Below are 24,520 nucleotides of genomic sequence, written 5' to 3' on the forward strand. Positions count from 1 at the left end.
TTAGGTACTTTCCTCCCGGCCGGGGAAACCCGCCAGCAGAGCGTGCTTCCCCGGCGGCCCGGCCCGGCGCGGCCCAGGATGGGGATTTCCGTGCGGGGCTGGCAGGCGGCCCAGGTGGCTCTTGCTCCGCGCGCCGAGAAGGGGGACGGCCGGAGGGGTAGCGGCCCAGGCCCACGGCCTGGCCTACGGGACCCCGTATTAGCACAGACGCAGGGATGGACGGCCTCGCAGCTTGGCTTTCACTAGCACTGTTGTCCCCGCAGCAATCGGCTGCAGATACAGCCCGCTCGTACAGTGTCGCTGTCCCGGGGGGTGGAGGTGGTGAGGACGGACTTTCTGCAAACCCCGTAGTTTCACGTTTTCTGCTTGACACCAGCGTAAAACAGAGTTGCTTGGCCACATTTCCTAATATAGACAGCTGTGCAGAGTGCAAGAGAGGAAACAACATGACCAATGAAAGATTTAAGTCATTGAAAGTTACAGGGGAAGAACAGGAGGAAGACAGAATATAAATTTCCACTGGAGGGCTTTAAGACATCTCTGCATATAGAAATCTGAAAAACTTCCTCCACAGGTACCAGAACACTGACCGAAGCTCAAAATCTCCCAGCACAGTCATGGTCTGGCATTTCCTATAAAGAAACAGCAGATACAAGGTTAAAAAAAAGCCCCTTGTTGTGATGACAAAATGGTAGTATGGTGTTTACACAACTGAGAACTGAAGAGTAAAAATAAAGGAAGTGTAACTGAACAGAGCATTATGACACTAGTGGGTACTTTTCTGTAACAGAATTCCAGTAAGATGAATTTGCAAGACACTCATTCATATCTTTTCTAAAACTGTTTCAAATTTCCTGTCATTTGTGATGACATCATATATAACAATACTGTCAAATTTCAAACATCTAGCTGCAGTGACAGCTAGTATAGCTACTACCGTAACACCATTTAACTTTGCGTAATTATAGACATATGAACATTTGCTGTTTTCACAGTTGCACAAAAAAAAGGTTAAAAACACCTTTTAAAAGTTTAAGATGGTTATCAGATCACTGATGTGTCATTTTAAGGAAGCTACTGACATGGAGAAGACAAGGCTACAGATTCAAATATTGAGTCAGCTCTCCAAATACCATATCTGAAGAGTGATGGGGTGTGGGATTCAGAGTTTTATTGGACATAGGGAACTGTTTCATGTCACATAAGGAACTGAGTTCTGTATATATACGTGTGTGTGGCTTAAATTGCAACTGCTTTAAAGATTCACTTTCACAGAGCAAGCTAGGCGTGCTCCCAGTTTGGGGACTTCAAGCAGGACTCCCCAAATGAAGTTACACTGAATCTATTGTAACAGATTCTTGATTTTTATCATACATTTCTCCCAAGGCTAATTAATTCAGCGTTCTCCTTAGCTCTTGTGGTGAGTTGACCCAGGCTGGAGGCCAGGTGCCCCCCAAAGCCGCTCTGTCACTGCCCTCCTCAGCTGGGCAGGGGAGAGAAAATATAACGAAAGGCTCCTGGGTCGAGATAAGGGCAGGGAGAGATCACTCACCTGTTACTGTCATGGGCAAAACAGAGTTGATTTGAGGAAATTAATTTATTGCCAATAGAATCACAGTAGGACAATAAGAAATAAACCCAAATCTTAAAATCACCTCCCCCCACCCCTCCCTTCTTCCCAGGCCCAACTTCGCTCCCCATTTCTCTCCCTCCTCCCCCCCAGCGGCACAGGGGGACGGGGAATGGGGGTTGTGGTCAGTTCATCACACGGTCTCTCTGCTGCTCCTTCCTCCTCAGGGGGAGGACTCCTCACACTCTGCCCCTGCTCCAGCATGGGGTCCTCCAGGGGCTACAGGTGGATATCTGCTCCATCATCGTCCTGCATGGGCTGCAGGTGGACATCCGCTCCTCTGTCATCCTCCATGGGCTGCAGGGAACAGCCTGCCTCACCATGGTCTTCTCCATGGGCTGCAGGGGAATCTCTGCTCCAGCGCCTGGAGCACCTCCTGCCCCTCCTTCTCCACTGACCTTGGTGTCTGCAGAGTTGTTCCATCTCACATATTCTCACTCCTCTTGCTGGCTGCAATCGCTTTTGGTGGCTTTTTCCCCCCTCCTTAATTCTGTTACCCCAGAGGCACTACCACCGTCACTGATGGGCTCAGCCTTGGCCAGCGGTGGGTCCATCTTGGAGCCGGCTGGCATTGGCTCTGTCAGACACGGGGGAAGCTTCTAGCAGCTTCTTGCAGAAAGCCACCCCTGTAGCCCCCCACTACCCAAACCTTGCCACACAAACCCAGTACAACTCTGCACCCTGCACCCCTCCCTCCCTTGTGCCTCTCCACCCTCAGCCACATATCTGCCCTTTGCCCTCTGTACCCGTCAGCCTCCTTCCAATCTGGCAATACAAGCTGCTCTTTCCTCCCCTCCCAGGCCTCAAGGCGAGCAGTGTCAGGCTCTCCCTTTCTGCTTGGCAAGCCTCATGTTGCAACAAGGAGGAAGGGAGAGGGAGGAACAAAAAAGCAGGCTAAAATGCTTGTAATAGCAGAAAAAGAGGTGTAGCTGCCCTGAGCTGCCAGGCTCTTCCTGCTTGCTTTGAGTATAGTAGCAGCTCCCCCACTTCTCCATTCCTGGCAATTCCTTTGCTTTTCAGAGAAAAAGATAAGAGGGAACTTAGCCCACCTACTTAGCTGCAATGATGGATAGTCCTTCACCCAAAGGATGTGAAGTAAGAATGTGACTAAAAGATTCTTCTTAAGACTGAAATTCCTGAGGAACAGTGCATTATCATCGGCATCCTGAGTCTGGCTTCAGCCTGGGACCAAGGGAACTCTCCGGAGGCAGAGAGAGGAGATCAGCAGTGCTTAAGTCCTGCCCAAGCTAAATGGCTTTGGTTCTCAGGCTGTGGCACGTCACAGTGGCGCTAATCCTTGTTCCAGCCCTTTCACCTGCTGCAGCAAGCTTCCAAGATCACAATCTCGACCTAAAAACCAGTAGGATTGATAAACTGAAACAAGGCACTCTACTTTGGAGAGGGGGGAAGAAGGCTGCGTTCAGATAAAGCTGTCCTCAAGAAGGGAAACTGCTTTCTTAAGGAGTCCCATCTAATCATAGAGGTGGAAGTGCTAATAAAAGTGTGGCTGCATGTTATCAGTGTTTATGAAAATAAACCTAATGGCAGTGTTGACTGAAAGAATAAAGACAATACAGCAAATTTCTGGTGGTGGAACGCAGTGCCCCTGCAGCATGAGCACGTTATCATTGCCAACCCCACGTAGCACAGACAGCCCTTGAAGTACCTGATATAACCATGTGTCCAGAAGTCTTCTCCGAGAGGCCTGATGAACGTAGGTCTCCCCATGCTGCCACACTTACCTGATGCCTTCTCCAGTTTACTGTCTTCCACAGCAATAAAATATCTGGCTTTAATGGCACCTCTGAAACACACCTGTAAACATCTATGAAGGGGAGAGAGGGAGAAAAGCCACTGTTACTTGCCTTTCCATTGCTACTGCTCTTCTCTCCCATAAGTTACAGAAAAATAGTGTTTCCTAGTTTTTCAACACTGTAAGTTACTGTCAGAATATCTCACTAGGATTTCAACCTTACCAATTACACACATACAACCTTAACAAGCTGACATGCACAAGTATTAACCATGATTTTTATCTTAGATATTTTCTGGAGATACAACCAGCTGAAAGTAGCAAATCCATCATGTCAGTGCTACAGAGGATAAGGTACAACATAATCTGCAGTTTCAGGAATACTGCTCAGGTCTTCAATCCTAGCCAAGAACGTAACCCATAGTTGCTTTTTTGTCTTCAGGACAAGCATTCAGTTACGTGAAGAAAAAGTACTCCCTGGAACATTAAATGTATTGCTTCAACCGTATATATAGCTTGCCTGGCTGTTGATATACAGAAATAACAGAAACTGTCTGAATTCCAAGCTGCTTTTAGGAGTGAGAAACAAGGCATTTCTCCAAGGCCTCACAAGGCTTCACTGGGGAGCTGTATAACTCAGCTAGTGAACTTGGAGATGGAAGGAGATTCCTGTACCTACTCTCCCGCAAATCTAAACCCACCTACCAAACCTGGATTAAAAAATAAACACAGTGATTGCTGGCTAATGCCCACATTTTTCAGCTTCCCAAAGGTATCAAATGCCTCCATGGAACGTGATCTACTTATTTTGAACTTTGGAGCATTAGCTTCATCACGAGCATCAGCCCTCTTTCCAGCAGTAAAGAGGTAGGTTTTGTCTGTTAAACTGATCTAAGATGGCAATTAGCATTCCACAAAAAAACTACTGACCAAATTTTCCTTGGAAAATGTGGCTCATCAACTCCTTCAGGACATAAGAGGAGGATAATGATGAGAGAAATAGGAAAAAAATAGGTATTAAGGAAAACTTAGGAAAAGCCAACTTGAGACAGAAAATATTAACTGTAGATAAAGTTGCACTAACTGTTTAATTTACAAATGAAGCCAAGTCCCAAGAGCAGATTAGTTCTGACATCCTGTAAACATGAGATCAGACAAACTATGTTTTGATAATCTAGGTGGGTGCAAACTGCCCACTTTGTTTTGACTAAACACAGCAACAGGACACCTACGTCTAGACCAGCAATAACTTTTTTATTTTTTTTTAAATGAGACTTTTAAAATTGTATTTGGGCATATAGCAAAAACATAGGTAAAAAGCTCACAAGGGACAAATATCATATGTAGACATTAAGGGCATCCATGACTCATTGTAATAACCTCACATGCTCAAGAAAAAAAACCCCACCCAAAACCCAGAGTGTAAATCTTGCTGCTCCCTTACTGAAGGTCAGTACATTCACAATCTGGAAAGTTTCCATTCCCTTTGCACCCAGACAGAGTTTTGTTTTCCACATCCTCCTACACAAAGGATCACAAGTACAAATGTGAAGGTTTACCTAAATCAGTTGTGGGTTTTCTTTTCTCGCATTTAGTGCTCAGCTAAGTTCTCCCATAACCCATAAATAGTGTCAAGGACATATCAAAACCACACTGAATAAGTTGAGGCTTTTAAATCAATCAGAAATTCTCTTTCATTTTTATTTACTTGGAGGATAAAAAAGAAAAAAATGCAGGAAGATCTTGGTAAATGTTGAGTTCAATTCCCTTTTTAGATTTGAGAATCTGCTCACTTTTCTAAGTTTTATTCTCTGTTTCTAGGAAGACAATTTTGCTCTCCTGATGGTATAATAAACGTTACATTCAGCAGGAGATAGGAACGCAAAGAATGCCAAAACAGAGATGATTGGACTAAAATAAGCCACATTTAGGTGGGAAGAGGACCACCTATATATCAAGGAAATCAAAAGGCTGCTATTCAGCCACATCAAATTGTGTAAATTCAGAGCTCCACATTCCTGGTTCTTCCAAAGGAGCTGTCTTTCTAAACAGCAGATTGTTTAATTTGACTCCCAGTTACTTCCTGCTGTCATAGTAAGACAAATTCTCTAGATCTTATTTCCCTCATTTATTCCCCATCATCTCTCCGCAAATTTTAGATCCTTCCTGAGGTGTTTAATTTGCTTTAGTTGAACTAGCTGTTGCTATTCACATTCTTGCTGAATCTTTTATGGCAATACTCCTTCAATTGAAAGAGAATCAGATGTGGCACTTTGATTTCCTGAGGATTACACTGGAGGTTTACTACTAAAGCTACTATTAGATTCAGGAAGATACAAGTGGTTCGTGAATCACACTAAATGTGCCTGCATCACACTTTACCTAGGAACTGGGTCATTGCCATGATGAAGTGTTCCGTTTAAAAGGCCATCTACCTCAGAAATTAACTCATCCATTCAGACGTTACAGATACACGGTGAAGTTTCCCAAAGTATCTACATCAGAGTTTCAAATGGCACATGGTGTCGTGGTTTAGCCCCAGCCAGCAGCTGAGCACCACGCGGCTGCTCATTCACTCCTCACCCCAGATGGGATGGGAAAGAGAATCAGAAGAAAAAGGTAAAACTCGTGGGCTGGGATAAGGACAGTTTACTGGGACAGCAAGGGAGGTGGAAATAACAGCAGTACTTAGAATATACAAAGCAGGTGATACACAATGCAATTTGCTCGCTGCCCAGAGCCCGATGCCCAGCCCAGCCCTGAGCAGCAACTGCTCCTCCCCGGCCAGCCCCCTTTTTATATGCTGAGCATGACGTCATGTGGTATGGAATATCCCTTTGGCCAGTTTGTCCTGGCTGTGCCCTCTCCCAGCTTCTTGTAAAAATTAACTCTATCCCAGCTGAAAACCAGGACACATGGGAATTCACTAACTTCCAAAAACCTGTGTACAAAGAGGAGTTTAAGTCTTATGTTGCCACATGCAAAATAAGGCCCTAAGTCTGGACGCAAAACCAGAAATCTGAGCTCTCTGCCTGAATTTCCAGTGCAGCTAATGAGGAAGCAAACTGTGGTTTACAGCAAAACAAAAAAAACCCAACAAACCATGTGCGCAAACTGAACAAGCCATAAAGCAGCTTTACTTAAACAATGATGGCACAAACATTTGCAGCAGACACGGGATGCAACGATGGGAGCGGGGGCTGCTTGGGTTAATCGTCCTGTCAAATGGTAGTAAAACTGCAGCCCGAGAGAAGCTGGGCTTTCCCTTTTTGTATTCTGCTGCACAATACTGTGTTTCTTAAGAATATTTTGAGAAATAAGAGGAATCATAGTCGTACTGAAAACCCTTTGTCTTTTTAGCACTTGTGGGAGTAAATAAATGAAAAATAATCTAATGTGTACTACTGAAAAAAGTTTCCTTTAGACTTTGTGTTAAATTTGTAATATTTTCATGAGAGTATATTGGAAAAACATAGTGAAAACAGGAAGAAGGGTGATGAGCCTTTGATAAGGGGTTAAGCTAGTATTTTTTTTTTGTTAGCTGCTACAAATTGAATATTAACCCACATACCAGTACCCAATGGATACACATGGTGGGGGAAAGGAAGGTACAACAAGTGCTAACTGAGTGAAGATAAATAGTTATTTAGTGAAAAGGTTAGAAGACTGGGTTTCCAGCAACTGGAGTTTGCTGTCAAATTTTGACAAATTTGCTATTAAATTGGTCAAACAATTGAAAAGTTATTGGGGTAGAGTGGACAGATACATTCTTATACAAAAAATGATTGCATAAACGAGATGCCAAAATCAGGCTAAAAACCACACTAGATGTCATGCTGAATATTCCTCTTTTTTTTTTCTAGTGGAATAGGAAGGAAAACTGCTCCGTTCCTGTTGCACTCATTCAGAAGGACCACCTCAGACTCAGAAAACAAAGAACATACTGACAGGGCTTAATTTAGCATCAACCAGTGGCTGCACTGGTCTAAAATCCATCTATCCCAGTACCAGCCAGTACCAGACATCCCAGGTAGCAGATAATCTGTTTATGCAATGGGAGCCGTATGGACCTCTAATACAATCATCTGGGCCTGTTATCTGAAGTTCAGTGTTACTAATTGTGATGATCCAAAAGGTCACTCAAGTCTTTATTTTATGAACAAAGCTTTTTGGGGGGGAAAAAAAAAATGTTTGCATCCAAATAGAAACATTCTTGGGCCAGAAATTCAGAGTGCCAGCGAGCACAGCTGGCTCAGGGAGCGGGAGCTAGATAGTGAGTCCATTACGCCACGGTGCTGCCGAGACAGAGGGTACAGCAGCCTCGGAGGAGCAAAGGGTCCTTTGTTACTGTGTTGAGTAATTTCAGCAGAGAGACCATTTTCAGCTGGAAAAGCACTGTCCTAAAGATGACTGGGATGAAAGAACATGAAGAGAAGGGACAAAGTAAGATTCTCCTGTACTTCCGTTATGAGAGAAACAAAATAAAACACCCCAGTGGTAACACACAAAAGCAATGAGAGCGTGTTTTCAACAAAAAGGAAAACCTGGTAAAATAAATATGTTTGTAGAGCATCTGGAAAATGAAGCCACAGCCCCTGAGGCTTTAAGAAGTCATTCATTTGATTGGTGATTGGTGACAGCCAACATGGCTTCACTAAGGACAAATCATGCCTGACAAACTTGGTGGCCTTCTATGATGGGGTTACAGCATCGGTGGATAAGGGAAGGGCAGCTGACGTCATCTACCTGGACTTGTGCAAGGCATTTGACACTGTCCCACACGACATCCTTGTCTCTAAATTGGAGAGACATGGATTCGATGGATGGACCACTCGGTGGATAAGGAATTGGCTGGATGGTCGCACTGAAAGAGTTGTGGTCAACGGCTCAATGTCCAAGTGGAGAACGGTGATGAGTGGCGTTCCTCAGGGGTCGGTACTGGGTACTGGGACGGGCACTGTTCAACATCTTTGTCAGCAACATGGACAGTGGGATCGAGTGCACCCTCAGCAAGTTGGCTGATGACACCAAGCTGTGTGGTGTGGTCGACACGCTGGAGGGAGGGGATGCCATCCAGAGGGACCTTGACAGGCTTGAGAGGTGGGCCCATGCAAACCGCATGAAGTTCAACAAGGCCAAGTGCGAGGTCCTGCACATGGGTCAGCCCAATCCCAAGCACAACTGTAGGCTGGGCGAGGAATGGATGAGAGCAGCCCTGAGGAGAAAGGACTTGGGGGTATTGATCGATGAAAAGCTCAAGATGAGCCAGCAGTGTGTGCTTGCAGCCCAGAAAGCCAACCGTGTCCTGGGCTGCATCACAAAAAGTGTGACCAGCAGGTCGAGGGAGGTGATCCTGCCCCTCTACTTGGCTCTTGTGAGACCCCACCTGGAGTACTGTGTCCAGCTCTGGGGGCCCCAGTACAGGACAGACATGGAGCTGTTGGAGAGAGTCCAGAGGAGGCCACGAAGCTGATGAGAGGGCTGGAGCACCTCTCCTTATGAGGACAGGCTGAGAGAGTTGGGATTGTTCAGCCTGGAGAAAAGGCGGCTCTGGGGAGATCTAATTGGGGTTTACCAGTACCTGAAGGGGCCTACAGGAAAGCTGGAGAGGGACTGTTTATCAGGGAGTGTAGTGACAGGACAGGGGGTAATGGGTTTAAGCTGAAGGAGGGTCGATTTAGATTAGATGTTAGAAAGAAATTCTTTACTGTTAGAGTGGTGAGGCATGGGAACAGGTTGCCCAGAGAGGTTGTGGATGCCCCCTCCCTGGAATTGTTCAAGACCAGGTTGGATGGGGCTTTGGGCAACGTGGTCTAGTGGAGGGTGTCCCTGCCCATGGCAGGGGGGGCTGGAACTAGATGATCTTTAAGGTCCCTTTCCAACCCAAACCATTCTATGATTCTGTGATTCTATAATTCTATGATTCTAATTTAGAAAACATTAATGTCATAAGTAGATGTGAGATGGATTTTACTCTGCTCTGAGAGTAAATAATATATTTAAAAAAGACAAGACCACCAGTTCTGAGATTCAAGGTGCTGTGCTCTCTTCAGGCTCTGTAATAGTGGAGGTTAAATTATCGTCTAGGCTGGCACAGAAGTCCACATGTCTCAATATCAAGTGTTTTGAAGCCTTAAGCACACAGCATCACTTCTAGCAGCACCTGCATGTTGAGAAGTACAAACACAAGGGTCTGAATAAAGTACCAACATCCTGGGGTTTTATACTGGCCTTCTTGCCACTTCCTTATGACTTCCTTGGGTTTATTTTAGAGAAAGTTAATTTTTATCCTAGAGAAAGTTAATTTTTATCCTATCTTGAAGCTCTTCCTAATGCAGTTTTGAATGGATATCTAACTATGAACCTGGTTTGTGTCTGAGCATTGTCAAACACATGCTGTAGGTCTCCAGAACACTGTCTCCTTCACTTGGCCACTGAATTATAAGCATAAAATAAGCTACTGTGAGAACATATCCAAAATGAAGCAGGTTATCTTCCTCTGAAAGAATATACCACAGTCTGGCATCGTCCCAGGACTGTAGGAGTTTCTCTGTTTTCTGCGCGTCTGTTTTTCTTAGTTGGAAACAGTAGTGGTATTCATGCCTAGGCAGTTCATGAGGTTACCGCTGCTGAAGCTGTGTTTCTCAATATGCAGCAATCGCTATAAAAGATGCAGCATACTTCAGACCTTAACGCATTCAGTGTTACCACAGTGATTTCCTTCTGCTGGCTCCTATGGTGTCAGTAAAAAAATAATTTGTTTTGAAGTGAAACATTGCATGTACATACGAAGCTGCTCAGTCCTGCATCCAGACATGTAGACCTACGGGCCAAGGCTTTGTAGATTGAAATACATATACACTCTGAGTGCTATTCTTTTGTTTCTGGCCTTTCAAATCTCTCTTTTCCCCTCCAGTCAGTTCCTTTCTACCCAATGCTAATCTTCTGCACACAGAAAATGAGCACATTTGTACAATATCCTGTTTTTCAAACACTGTTTTGTCCCTTTGGTTATTACACACAAGTATTCGTCAGCTGACACGTTGTCAGCTACATCGTTTGCAGGTTGTCAGGCCTCCCACGTTACAGTATATTTGCCCAGCCCCAGCAAGAAAGACCATGGCTTTTCCATAGATAAAGATAAGCTACAAAAATAATTGTAAACCAATTTACAAAAATAATTGTAAACCAATTTCTTCTGTTCAATAAATAATAGAACAAAAGACAAGCCTGCGTGTTTGTCATCTGTAATACAACACTATGAAAGGCACTACGGAAAGCTGTAGAAGTCAGGCATGCCACAGCAGCTCTGGAAACAAAAGGAGCTGCTGACCAACAAAACTCTTAGGAAACTCCAAAAAAAGGTGCAGAATTTGAATGTCAGGCAAGAGAAGGACAAAGGTTACAATGATGCAATTAGCAAGAGAGAATCGCCCGGTAAAATGTAGAAGAGTTGAAGGATAGATATATGTATCTGAGCTGGTCAGTCTTTATAGTCGAATGAAAAGAAAAAGGTGCTTTCAGGATGTGTTTTTTATTAAATCCTGAAATAAAAATTTAAAATGGATTACATGCACCACCTTGAAGTGCCTTCTTCTCTCTGTTAATTGCTAAGGAGGTGGGTGTTAAGTCTCTAGCGAGCCTGTTCCGAGGCTATTAGGACAGATAACAGAAAACAAATCTGGTTTTAATCTTATGTTTCTGTAACATCATAGGAGGCTAATGTAACTAAAATCAGTGGACGAGGGAAAATGGCAAATAAGGCAATGGTTTCTCCAGATCTTCATGCTTTTCAGCACGTGGTTTATGTATTGAAGGCAGGAACCCAACAGCTGTTCCCACAAAACGGACCTCATGTCTGCCTGGGTCACTCTGCTGCTGTTTCTCAGAGCAGCAGAAAGTGTTTGTTTCTGTCCACTTTCACTTTTGTTTCATCAAGGACAGGATTTGATAGAACTGCAGAGAAATGAAACTGAGATCTTCCCTTCTGGGGAAGGGGACCAGAATCCATGAGTTTGGGGGGTTTTTTAAATGCACTGCTTTGGGGGGTTTTTTTAGAAGATAATCAGGAAAGGGTCATTGTTTTACTGGAATGATTAAACAGAATGAGCTACGACAATAATGTATTCCTAGTAGGACACTAAAAACTATCTGTAAATGTCCATTTGGCGGGCCTGAGCTCATAAAACACCAGCCCAGAAGGCCCAGGCTGGGCAGCCACATGCACCGGTCCCAAAGAGCCTCTTCTCAGCAGTGGGCACCTTCTCTTGGGTTGGGCTGCTCCTCCCCACAGCTCAAGGCACCGCTGTCCCCACTGCCACTTCTGAGCATGAAAATCCAGGTCCTCACTGGTCATGGCAGCTGCATCTCACGTGTTAGCAGCAGTTCTGTCATCTCATCCTCATTCTGTATGTCCAACAAGTAAAATGCAGTAGATGACTGCTGTTTGGGTGGCCAGATGGGAAGAGAGGGCTTAATGATAAACTGCTTATTGGGAAGGTGGTCCTGCTGAAGAGCGCAACAGTGTGTTTCACACATCAGGATTTTGGAAAGCTGAGCAGTCTATGGATGGGTTCAAGCACATAGAAACTTTTAACTTTGGACACACTTATTAAGTGTGGCATGGTGCCAAATTTCACAAGACAAGTAGTCAGGCTAATCAAAATGATCTGGCTGTTCCCAACAAGGGCTGCGTTTTCCAGAGTATGATCTATCACGCAGCGTGACAGTGGGATTTTATTGCCAAAAAGGCTTTAGTGGAATCCTCAGTGAGGTTTCAGATTGGTTTCTGGGGAATGAGCTTTTGGGGGGGTGGGGGCAGCAGGAAATTTGGCAGGATTACTGTCAAAGTTTGTTGGAATAATCTTTGAGGCTGAAGAGATGTGAGAGTTCATGGACTGAAGATGGATCTCCCCAGCCCACGGAGCCAAGGACCTGGAGGAGAGAGGCGCACCACTGCTGCAGAGCCAGAGAGTTTCTGTGGTGAACATCATCTTTTCCAGCAGAAGTATATTTGGCAGGGAAAGTCCATCCCTGGAGCTCCTCAGGGTAACTACAGTCATTGCAAGCACTACAGACCACACACCTCTATGGAAGGCCGCTGTGAAGGGAGGGCAGCGACACAGCCAGACACTCGCTCCTTTGCCTTCCCCTTGGCAATCCCCTTACCCCCAAAGCCCTCACCCCATCACCTCCTGCACCCAGCCACTGCGGAGCCCATGAAGCCATGCTTCCCCCATCTGTGCCCCAAAAGGGAGCCACAAACAGCCATCTCTTTCCCTGGAAGAGGAGAAGCTATGAGGTCTTGTTGACTAACGGCACGGGAGAAGCCAGGATTCAGGTAAATCTGTGTTTCCTGGACAGCCTGTGAGCTGGAAGAGGTCCAGCCCTGGCAGAGCACAGGCAGTGCCTCACTCAGTGTCACCCACACGCATCTGGCGTGGTACCCGGTGCAGAGGACAACCTGGTCGTGTCCCTGGCACCTGGCCACACTCCTGGAGCATGAGCTGGTTCTTGGGCTCTTCACACAGAGTTTAAACAGTTAAGAGATCTGTGTCCATCAGCAGGTCATAAGCTACAAATTAGGCCATTAACCCCCAACACTGCTTCTGGTCATGGGAAGTTAATAAGGTAAAAACTGGTATGAAGAGGAAGAACAAATTACAGCATTGTCTGCAAGGGTTTAACCACCCATGTGCCGGTGAGCGCTGGGGATGCCTGGAGATTTTTCATAAAACCAGAGTTCAGAGTTACTATTGCAATTGTCCACACAGAGCTATATTACAAGAATTAATACAATAAATGTAATCACATCACATGCTATATAGGTTTTTCTCACCGATTTTAACTTCAAAGAATCCTCCCCTTCAGATGTACTGAGCCACTTGCCATTTTGTGAGCGTTGACTCTGAGAATTAGGGTAAGGAAACATTTCTGGCTGTTCAAATCCTGATCCTTCTCACTGTGCACAGCTCCACATGGGCTCTGCACTGGATGCTGAGGCTTGGGTTCAGCTTACTTGCCTGTAAATACCCAGAGGCAGCACACAAGTCTATTCAGATTTTGGGAAGGCGGAATTCCCCTCTGGGAGCCTGAGTCCTGACTGAGAAGCCTGGACACAGCGCTGGCACTCAGGTAAAATGAAAAGCTCAACCTGTCTCTCTGAAGACCCTTTCAGCGAGGTTTCATCACTGCATCCCTTCTCCAAGCTGCCCTGTGGCCAGTTACTCTGCCTGGAGAAGGGGAGAGACCTCCTAACAGCCAGTTAGGCTGGCACTGGAGGTACTTTCACAGCATCCTGAACACACAGCCCTTCCCAGCAGGACATCTCCTTTAGTGATACGCGCTAGTTTAAAAGTAATTGAACCTGAAGGGAGTTGTGTGTTACAGGTTAAACTTTGTTTTTTTCACCCATCTTTCTCAGTTGAGTAACAGAAAAAATTATTTTTCCCACAAAATTTACCTAGCAGCATCAATTCTTCTCTGTCAACTTTTTGAAAATAAAAAGTAGTTTTGGTAGTGATGTGACTCCATTCACTTTTTCTCTAAAAACACAGAATCCCAAATTAATGAAATTATAATCAACATTAGAGAAAAGGATCATGGGTTTGCTCATCTCTTCCTATGTAATTAGGCATGACGAGCCTTTTGCATTGCTTATTTCTATTCCATTGGAAACAAAGCACCAGGGTTCGAAGCAGCAACCCAAGGAGCTAATTAGGTTTCCTGGCTATTGGATTTGCAGAGGTAGCTTTTTAAAGCGGTGACTTGAACATTTCCTGAAGAGCGCAGCCATTCTCCGCCTGACACACAGCAGTGAGAAGGTGCCAGAAAAGGGCTGGTGTTGTTTTAGCACCACCGAGTGGACAAATAAGGGAAAAAAGTTCATTTTTGAGACTGGATGTGTGGGTGTCCTGGGCAGGCCCCAGGAAGGTGATGGTCCCACCATGGAGCTGCAGCCCCGAGCAGTGCCCCCACCCACCCATGTTCTTCTTCTTATCGACCAGCACCTTGGGAAGCTTTCATAAACCCTGTCACAGAATCAGGCTTTTTGTTACACTGCACGTGGTCCCAGAGTCTGGAAAGTCACTCCAGAAAACAGCAGATCTGTAAATACAAACATAATGTCTGTCATAAAGATAACTGTAACATAAACCCAAACAAAATCTGTAATTTGTGATACAGAATTTCAGTTGCCTCAGAAATAGGTCAGATACTTCTCAGTATTTTCTGCCAGTTCTGTGCCTCCCTTGAAATCAATGCCCCATTAGGTAAATGAGTGGGTCGTTCCCTAAATCACAGGGGAAAAAACCCTTAATGTTTCAAAGTGTTTCTGTGCGGCTTTTGGACAGTAACTCTTGTGGGTGGCTGGCCTTGGACGGCTTTTAATGCTGTTCACAGAAGATGTATGAAGACATGTGGCAGCTGTAGCTACGTAAGAACTGCTTTCCCCTGGCACCAGATAAGATAGTTTGTTGAATTAGATAAAAGTGCACTCACCCCACCGCCACTTATTTTTTCTATACTTTACTGGCACACTTCTGCCTAAAGCTTTGGCCAGCTCTGTCTCCTGTGACTGATCTGTTATGGATCTATTCTTTGGATTACACGACAGCCTAGAGAGCCCTTTGTGGTACTCCACAAACGCACATGCTGTCTCTTTACCCAAGCATTGACCGTGGGCTGAGATAAGCCAGGGAGAAAATGAAACACAGGCCGCTTTTGCTTCCACAGCAGCTCCGCAGCAGGACCGCAGTGATGGCCTGCGCTGTGCAAGGACTCTTGGTGTCCTCCCTCACTGAGCTGGTGGAAAGCAGGCAGAGATGGCTCCTTTCCAAGAGGGGACCTACATGCTGGTGTGGGAGACAAGGAGAGGCAACGCTCCTGAGAGAAGTTGGGAGAGGACACAGACAGGACAGCTGACCCAAAATGGCCAAAGGGATATTCCATACCATATGATGTCGTGCTCAGCATATAAGGGACTGGGGGAAGAGGAAGGATGGGGGGAGGTGGAAGTGTTTGGAGTGATGGCGTTTGTCTTCCCAAGTAACAGTTAAGTGTGATGGAGCCCTGCTTTCCTGGAGATGGCTGAACACCTGCCTGCCCATGGGAAGTGGGGAATGAATTCCTTGGTTTGCTTTGCTTGCACACATGGCTTTTGCTTTACCCGTTAAACTGCCTTTATCTCAACTTACGAGTTTTCTCACTTTCACTCTTCCAGTTGTCTCCCCCATCCCAACGGGAAGGAGTGAGCGAGCGGCTGCGTGGTGCTGAGCTGCTGGCTGAGGTAAAACCACGACAACATCTTATAAAAGGTTAACACTTGGATGAGTGGCGAGTATCCTTTGGGATACCCGGCTGCACTGCTGCAGCCAACAGAGCTCTTCTGGAACCAGCACAGGGCAGACTACGCACACCCTTTCTACCAATTCCACATTTAACAGCATGTTTGCTGCTTGCTTATCATATACAGCCGGCCTAAAATAGACAGCTGACATCTCAGGTCCTCTCAGCTTTGAATGAAGGAGAAAAAAAAATCCCCTTCAGAGATTCAAAGGCTACAAATTCTAGGTATTCCTAATCTCTGTTGTTTACTCCTCCTTCATCCCACACACACACACCTCTGAAGGTCGAGCGAATGCTCAGAGCCAGGTCTGGCAGTAGATTTCTCAGTTGTTTATGAGACATCAGAGCACCTAAATCCAAAATAATGCAGCCAAAAACAACTAGTCATGGGTCTAAAGAAAGCAAGAAGGAGCCTGACTGCTATTTTGCTTGTTAGGCTGGTTTGGTGGGGGAAAATCCACCTCCTACCTACCTGCCACTCTCCTGCACCAGAGAAGGCACTTGTGTCTTCAAGCCCCAGCACTCTATAATCCTTGGCTGCTTGATAGTTCAAGCATCTATAGGAAGATTGGTAAATCATGGCGTTATTCCAGGTTACCTATAATCCAGACATTTTGGTTGTATTTATTTAACTTTTCAGAGTAAGGAGGAAAATCACAACAGGCACTCCACATCCTGGGCATTTGAGCTGTGCAGCAGACTACTAGGTCAGGTGGGCCAGTGTGGTGGCCCAGGTGCCAGGGCTGGGTCACCTTCTGCAGCTGATGGCACCGATTTTCAGTCACGAGCACAACTTCTTATTTGCTCATGGGCACTGCACAACTCATGGGACTGGAGACCTGAACACATGGGGACACAGAAATTTCTCAGAATCAGCAGGGATATGGAATAAGTGTCTTAGGTCCCATGCAATGTGTCCTATCATGACATCAACCACCTTTTCTCTTCTAAAATAAGCTTGAGCCTTTCTTCCAGGAAAGAAATGAATTGCAGAGACAGATGGGCTGAAGGGAAGCCTCTGAGCTATGGGTCCTAAGTAAAGCAAGGCAATGAAAACCCTGAAAGGGAAAATTTTAATCTATGCTTGTTCCTAGAACTTCTTGCTGGTTCTTTCCAAGTAGCTTCCCACAAAACAGCTTAGTATCAGGTGGCTCTTGCTCTACACGTTGGCATTTTGGATCCTTTTGAGATCATCTGAGTCCTCCTAAATGTTGTAAGCAGGGAAGGTGGGTGTCTAACACAGGGTCCAACTTCCATTCCACATGGGAAGCTCCTCAAAGTCCAGCTTTGCAACATTCAATTTGTATGCACATAAATCATCTTTTACATCTGGTTCTCAACATCTGGGAGATCTATTACCAAGCTTGTTTAGAAAGTATATTTGATCTCGGTTCTGGCTAGAGCAGAGCGTCTGCATTTTGTCTCTCCTCATTCTGCGTTGCCCAGCTGTTTGTGTACCAGCGTTCTGTGTAAACAAACCTGCTCCTGCCTGATTCATTCAGCAGTTTCACAGACCGGTATCTGTGACCTTGCAATTCCCAGGCCTCCCTTGGAACACGACTGATTAAAGGAGAGCTTGTACTACCCCACAGCTGTCCCAGTACCTCACAGTAATGGGAAAGGGATACAGAAACCTAGGACCATGTATGCATTTGAATACAATGAAGATATTGTTCCAGCTCACCCAGCTGTGGCAGCGACATTAAGGAAACCAAGGAGTTTGTGCTACGACTTTCATACCAGGAGTACAAAGGCTTTAAAAAGTGCAGATACAGTATATTGCTCAGGTCTCTCTTACCCCTCTTGCCACATGGTGGGCTCAAGCCCTCAGGCTGACTTAGAAACTGTAGTGTTTTTCAGAGATGTAGCAATGTGTTTTATTGCCCAGCTGAACTTCCATGGAAATACAGCCCAGAGAGCTGAACCCAGCTGGCTCAGCAGCACCCATCTCCCTGCCCCTTCCCTGCCTCTGGGCTTGTCACCCTGCCCGCTCCTGACCCCCTCTGGGCACTGATCCTCCCCAGGAGGCACCAACGACCAATTAACTATGCTCCTTCTGAGCTTGTTTCTCACAAGCACCATCCAATAATTGGGTAACAGAAAACAGACATGGAAAGGAAACAGAAGGAGACCCGGCCGACAGCTCCCCACCTGCATCACATCATCCCAGCACACCCCATCCCTCTAATCCACGGTACCACCTACCAGACCACCCAATTACAAGCACTTTCTCCAGAAGTCAATGAATGAAGAAACCAGAAAGGTAAAGCATGTAAAGAGAGTTTGAGTCATAAAAAAAATAAATAAAACTGTGAATCTCCTGCAATTCTGATTGTTCTGTCTCAGTCACTGTTCTGCAAACATCTCCAGAGCAGCATCCAACAGCTGTGCGAAGGCAAACACCTCCTCAGGGCAGTAGGCTCCCTTTGCTCCAAGTTAGTGAGAAAAGAGATTTTTTGCTAATAGAAAATGTAGGTAACTGCATTGATTAGTAGATTGTAAATTAGTTCAACAGCAAATTATGTAAACAAACCTGCTATTGAAATGTAATAGACTATTTTTAAAACAAATATTCCTTTTTAACATTTGCAGCTGGTGGAGCAGTTCTCATCCCTACAAGGAAAAAGTTTTCCTGGTGGGTAACAGAGATGTCCATTAGTATGGCCATGATTAAACTGCTGGTGTTACCTAGCAGTTGGGTAACCCCACATCACAGAATTCATCACCATTAAGAAGGTGCCAACTATTTAGGTAACTTTAAGTGCTCACAAGTTACACCCATAGTTAACCTGAAAGCATTTCAGATGCAAAACCTGGGGGCTCAGCATGCGGAAGTACCCAGAGCTACCATAAAATTGTGCCTGGGTATTGCTTTTTCAGGATTGTGGTCTAATTGAGTAAACATCAATCCAGAGAAGCCCCACAGCCTGTGTTATGCAAGATAACAGATTAGATAACAAACCTGTCTCCTGGATTTACAGCTGAATCCTTCCTGTAACTGACTGAGCAGAATTTTAACCCTCTGTGAATCCAAGCAAGAGCTGGCTGAGCAAGTTGACCTGTGGATAGTTTATCCTGCATGTCTGGTGACCAATATACTCTCCTAAGTATGCCACTTATATCTGTTAGTGTATTTTTAAGCTTATATCTGAGGTTTATATAAATGAGATGCAGTCAGTGTCCACAGGTAGGGGTTATAGACTGTCTGTTTGGGTTTTGGCTGGCTGGCTGGTTGGTTTGTTTGTTTTACTTGGCTTTATCTGAGGCTCATTCCTATGCTAAATTACAGGTTAATATTTCTTCCTTTATTCTTACATGGAGGTTTTTTGCAGCATCAGCAGTTTAAAAAATAATTAAAAAATAGGCAGTGAGTGAAATGAAGCATGCATTAATATTTCTGATTTTGGGAACAGAGATCTCGCTAAAGATGTCTTTTTAAGATGGAGCTAATCTAATTGTCCATGGCTTTTCCCCACTGTGGGTTTTGGGTTTTTTTGCTTTCTTCTAATTTAAATAATGGTTCACAATCAGGAAATAGCTTTACATAAATTGCCCAGTGAAACTCAGTATCATAAATGTTAATGTATTCAGGATCACTTGTATTTGTAGATTTGCTTCCTTCTTCTAATCCTTTTTAAAACAAACCCCAAATATTCTCATCTGAGCTGAGTAAACCATTTCAGAGATGAGTATTAGCATAATGGGAAGAAAAGTAAGAGCAAAAGACAAGGGATCCCAGATACATATTTAACCAAAAGCTGACATTAGAGAGTTGATAGAAGAATACAAGAACGCTGTTCCAGGTGGCAGGAACTGCAGAGGAGGAAGAGCACGACTGCGAGAAGCAACAAAGGGAAGATGAAATAGGATGAGAAACACTCCGAGGCATGCATCCAATTCTTCAGGTTACGTAAAATTATCTTTACCGTTTATGCACTTCCCTCCTTTTCTGGGTGATGCACATTGCAGATAGAGTTGGTAGCGCTGCTTGTAATTACCACCGCCTGACAGTTCTTGTTACAAGCTCCTGCTTTCGTTTGCTGGTAAGTTTGTTAGATGTTACTCATCCAGGCTGAAATGTTTTCTGCCAAGGCTTGGCCTCGGGCTGATTCTTTCTCCCTCCATTTTCTTTTAGGAGGAGGAAAGGGGAGGGCAGTTTCAGTAAAAATGGTTCTGTGGTTTTCAGGGCAAGATTAGGCAACGGTTTATTTGAGCAAGAGCCTGAAATTTGGCAAAAGAGGGAGGAGGTCATCCCGATGCCAGAAGACATAGCCAAGTTCTAAATGTGTTTTTAAAAAGTCTCAGCTCACGTACTTCAGCAGAGACTTGTCAGCTTGGCAGATGAATTTGCAGAGGGTTGTGTCAGCACAGGGCACGCTGTGTCCCCTGCCAGGCTCCAGGCTCTGGCAGGACTGTCCCCGGCGGACAGCAGAGCTGGACACTGCCTGCACCCAGTGCTGCCACCGGCCCCGAGCAGCAGCACCCGCCTGCCCCAGGGCGCCCAGGCTCCCGCTGCGATGGGGCCGCTCAGGGTTGAAGGTGGGTGTGAGCAGGGAAGGGGGGCTGCGTTAGCAAGGTAAAAAGGCACTTGATCACAAACAGATGAGAATAAAACTCTGATGACATAAGGAACTGGAAAGGTAAATACCATCCCCACAGCCTAGCAAAGACCCCAGGACCTGAAGTGAGTTGACTGGTGCGACAAGAGGAGCAAGGTGGTCAGGAGGAGGAAGGAGAATGGAAGGGAGAGGGAAGAAAAATATCTTGGTGAGAGCTACTGCGTCCTTTCCAGTGCAGAGCTAAGGTCAACCCCTTCCTCTACTACCAAGAGAAATCTGGAAGTTGACTGGCACGTGTGGTTCTTCCTGCTTGCAGGGGCTTCCTGCACTGGCTGAAAAGCTATTACTCCTGTTCCTTGGTTAGGTCTAAAGCTTTGATTCTCCACCAGGGAGATGCATTAGCTGGGGATCAGGGCAGACTTCTCTGCCATCTATCGTGCACTGTCCCCTACCACCATGGTGGAGATGACAAGCGAGACGTGATGCAGAGCCAGACTGGCTGTCTCTCTCTTCCTCCCCAAGCAGCAAGGCAGGGAATAAAGAGCAGCTGTCGCCAGGCTGGGCTACACAGAGATGATAAAAGGCTCTAGTACCACGTGTTGCTGCAGGCCCTGAAGCGTAGCACAGGGCAGCTACAGAGGAAGAACTTGAAGAAAAGCGAGAAGCAACGACCACTAGCTGTATCCTTACTTGTGTGTCCTGATGATCTCTCTCTTCCCCAGTCAAGTCAGCAGCCAGTCTCCCCTCACACCCCATTTTCAATCCCTATAAAACTAAACCTCTGCCCCAGTCATGCCCTCATTTGCACCTCATCACCTTTGCAACATCATTGCCCCCAGTGATTGGTATCTCTAACCCCCAGCATCATCTGAATATCCAAGCATTCTCCTGTTAACTCAGCCCCAGCGACAGCACCCTGGAGCCCTTCTAGCTCTTGCATTAACCTTGTTATTCTGTAGCCTCTACACCCTCATGCCGCAGTTGTCCCCACATCACCTATGACCCTGCTTACCTTCAGGTTTATCCATATCATTCTAAATAAGTATTCCTACAGCTTCCTCATCCCTGGTGCTGCTCAAGTCTCCAAGGTCTAGTTCCCAATGTCATCCTGCACCCCTTCTCTGGATGCCTCCTCCTCCATGTAAGGGCAGCTGGACACGGAGACCTTGCCAGTAAAGCAGCACAATGCTTTCTTGTCTTTTCTGGGCACAGTTGACTCAATCCCAAGGGCTGGGGTTCCTCCCAGCTGACCTTAGACACCCACATCCAACCAAGCAAGCATCAGTTTTCTTTACAGTGAATGGAGATAATCGGATGCTTTTAGGGCACCGTTGATCTAACTCAGTTCAGACATTGACTTTAGCTCCCCCAAAAGCACTGCTGTCTCTCTAATCACTGTAAGGGGAGACAAGGATTAGCTCAGTTTAGGTATGTCCCCTGTTGACATATAAAGTTTCTTGAGATGATTGCACCCCAAACAACATTACATATTTACCCTTATTTCGTAATTCATGCTCAGCAATAATGTTCATTTTCCTTCAAAAAAACGTTTCAAGTTTCCAGGGGAGCACCCTGCGTCGCCAGCTTGCCTACCGAGGGGTAGCTCAGCAGCAGCGCCCTTGGCCGATCAATGCCATCAGCACACAATGCAATGCAATACCACCTCATGGTAAGAGCTTGGATCTCAAAGCATGGTGTAGAAACAAATTCATAACACAGCTGGGCACAGAAATGCCAGGGTGGTAAACGTTATTGTAAAGAAGGAATAAGTGAAAGTTCCAGGAATGATTTTTCTACCATTTCTCTCCTGGAAAGCACTGTTCTCAGCTGGGCATTGTTTAGAATACAGTTAAGTGATATCTTCTGTTAAGGCCAGCGTGTTCCCGTTTGATCAGCTTGACTAGAATGGGTTGAAAGTTATAGAGATTGGAGAGCAGAGGAGATGATAACATTATGCTCTGGAGAAATCCAGGGTGTGCTCATGTCCGGAAATCTCTGGGCAGTTCTCTCTATTGAAAATGGTACTGTAAAAATGGGAAGGCTCCAAAAAGGGCTACAAGGGAACGGGGGTTTGGGACCAGTTTCATAGAGGGATTACTTGAACAAATTAGTTCTTCATCTCAAAAATAGAGAGGACTAAGGAGAAAAAGATGAAATATAAATGGGAAGAAAGTGAACAGGGAAATACTTCTCACCCTCTCTTCTGTTACAAAAATCAGATGACATTAAATGAAATTAGCAGGGACCATGTTCAAGAGAAGATGCAATGGCTATTTGCACAACAGTTAATTAGGCAAAGAACTGTGTAACTCTGTCACATGACGTAGCGAATACTGAAATGCTTACCACCTGTCAGGAGAGCATTCAGGGCTTCTACACCATACTCAGGGAGTACAGTCTGTGATAATGCTTCTGTACTCTGGACTTCAAACAGATCTGTATACATGTGTAAATTTCCTGTGCTTACAACCTCTTTGCTGTTGGCCGCGGCTGGCAATGGGGTACCTGCCTCGGCAGAGCTTTGCTCCAGGAAGTGGAGATGTTCCTAGGGGAAAAAAAAAAAGTGTTTATGTGTGACACAAAATTCAGAAACAAAAAGACAGTGTGCAAAGATATAGATAAATACATCTAAGATTTTTTCAGTTGATCTTGAACAGTTGTTTTCAAAGTTTTACAATAGAAAAACTAAAAAATATTTTTTTAATGTGCATTGAAACAAGAAATCATCTGATGTAACATTGTCTTTCAAAAACTAATCTTGGCTCCAAACTCTTTTTACATTGTATAGGTTGGTTGCTCATTCACTGAATATTTTCATTATGTGCTTCTGTAGGGAAGATGATTTGTAGCCGTATTTGTTTGAAGACTATATTACAATGAATAAGCATAAATAATGTATATGAGAAGGCAGGGTAGGATTGCCTGGCAGCCTTCGATCTGTCATTCCTATGACTGCTAACTTAGCAACATTAACACAGCTCTTCGTGTGGGACAAATTAGAAACCAAACAATCCTGAGGTAAGGCTTTCATGCCTATATGGTACTGAATGTATTTATTTTTCAATTCCATTCAGGTCCCAAGTGCTGTCAGAGTGCCAAAGTTTTAGTCAATATGATTTTTCATAGTGCAAATCTTCTTTGTTTAGTTTAAAATGGAGCTGTGACATCTCTCGTGATGACTGGGGCAATGTTTTTTACAAAGATATCACAAATTACTGAAACTTTTCAAGGTCTCCTGAAAATTTCTGCAGGGAGACGAGGCCGTGGAAGCGCACTGAGTCACATCCGGCAACAGCCTCTCTGGAGGCTGACAGAGGACCTTTATCTTCTTTTGAGCCTTTCTCTTTCAGTCTGGTTTCAGCAGGCATAGCGTTAACTTTCTTTCTGGCAGCTGCTGTAGTGCTGTGCTTTGGATTTAGGATGAGAATAACATTGATAACACACTGATGTTTTTAGTTGTTGCCGAGCAGTCAAGGACTTTTCAGCTTCTCATACTGCCCTGCCAGGGAGAAGGCGGGGAGCGCCCAAGAAGCTGGGAGGGGGCACAGCCAGGACAGCTGACCCAAACTGGCCAATGGGATATTCCATACCATATGATGTCATGTTCCATTTCTAGCTGGGCAGCTGGGGGTCTTGCGCAGCATCGACTTCTGAGTGATGGCATTTGTCTTTCCGAGTAACTGTTACATGTGATGGAGCCCTGCTTTCCTGGAGATGGCTGAACACCTGCCTGCCCATGGGAAGTGGGGAATGAATTCCTTGTCTTGCTTTGCTTGCATGTGTGGGCTGGGAGGCTGGGGGTCTTGTGTAGCACTGACTTCAGGTGGTAAGAAATTGTGCTGTTCATCACTTGTTTTGGTTATGTTGTTGTTGTTGTTGTTATTATTATTTTCCTTTTTGTGTTTCTCCTAGTAAACTGTCTTTATCTCAACCCATGAGTTTTCTCACTTTTACTGTTCCAGTTCTCTTCCCCCATCCTGCTGCGGGGGGAGTAAGCGAGCAGCTGCGTGGTGCTGAGCTGCCAGCTGGGGTAAAACCACAAGAAGTGGTTTAGTCAGTGACATGGTGCCCAGTGAGAGCTGCAATGAGTACATCACGTAGCCAAAAGCCTGAAGGTCCCTGTGTAAAAGCATCACCTGAAAGCAAGGGCTCTGCGGGTTCCCCTCAGTGTGCACCTTCAGCGACACCAAGCATGGTAACTCTTCAGGGCTTCTCAGCACCCACTCATTGTAT

At 45.3% G+C, this 24,520-nt stretch overlaps 1 long non-coding RNA gene across 1 annotated transcript; it reads left to right on the forward strand.

Moving 5' to 3' along the window:
- Positions 1–20,814: 20,814 nt before the first annotated feature.
- LOC129200485 (uncharacterized) lies at positions 20,815–24,073 on the forward strand. Its single transcript, XR_008574934.1, has 3 exons — positions 20,815–20,967; positions 21,844–21,956; positions 23,904–24,073. It is a non-coding gene; the product is annotated as an uncharacterized LOC129200485 (long non-coding RNA).
- Positions 24,074–24,520: the final 447 nt, after the last annotated feature.

Source organism: Grus americana, chromosome 1 (genome assembly GCF_028858705.1).
Source record: "Grus americana isolate bGruAme1 chromosome 1, bGruAme1.mat, whole genome shotgun sequence".
In the NCBI taxonomy this organism is placed as follows: Eukaryota; Metazoa; Chordata; class Aves; order Gruiformes; family Gruidae; genus Grus; species Grus americana.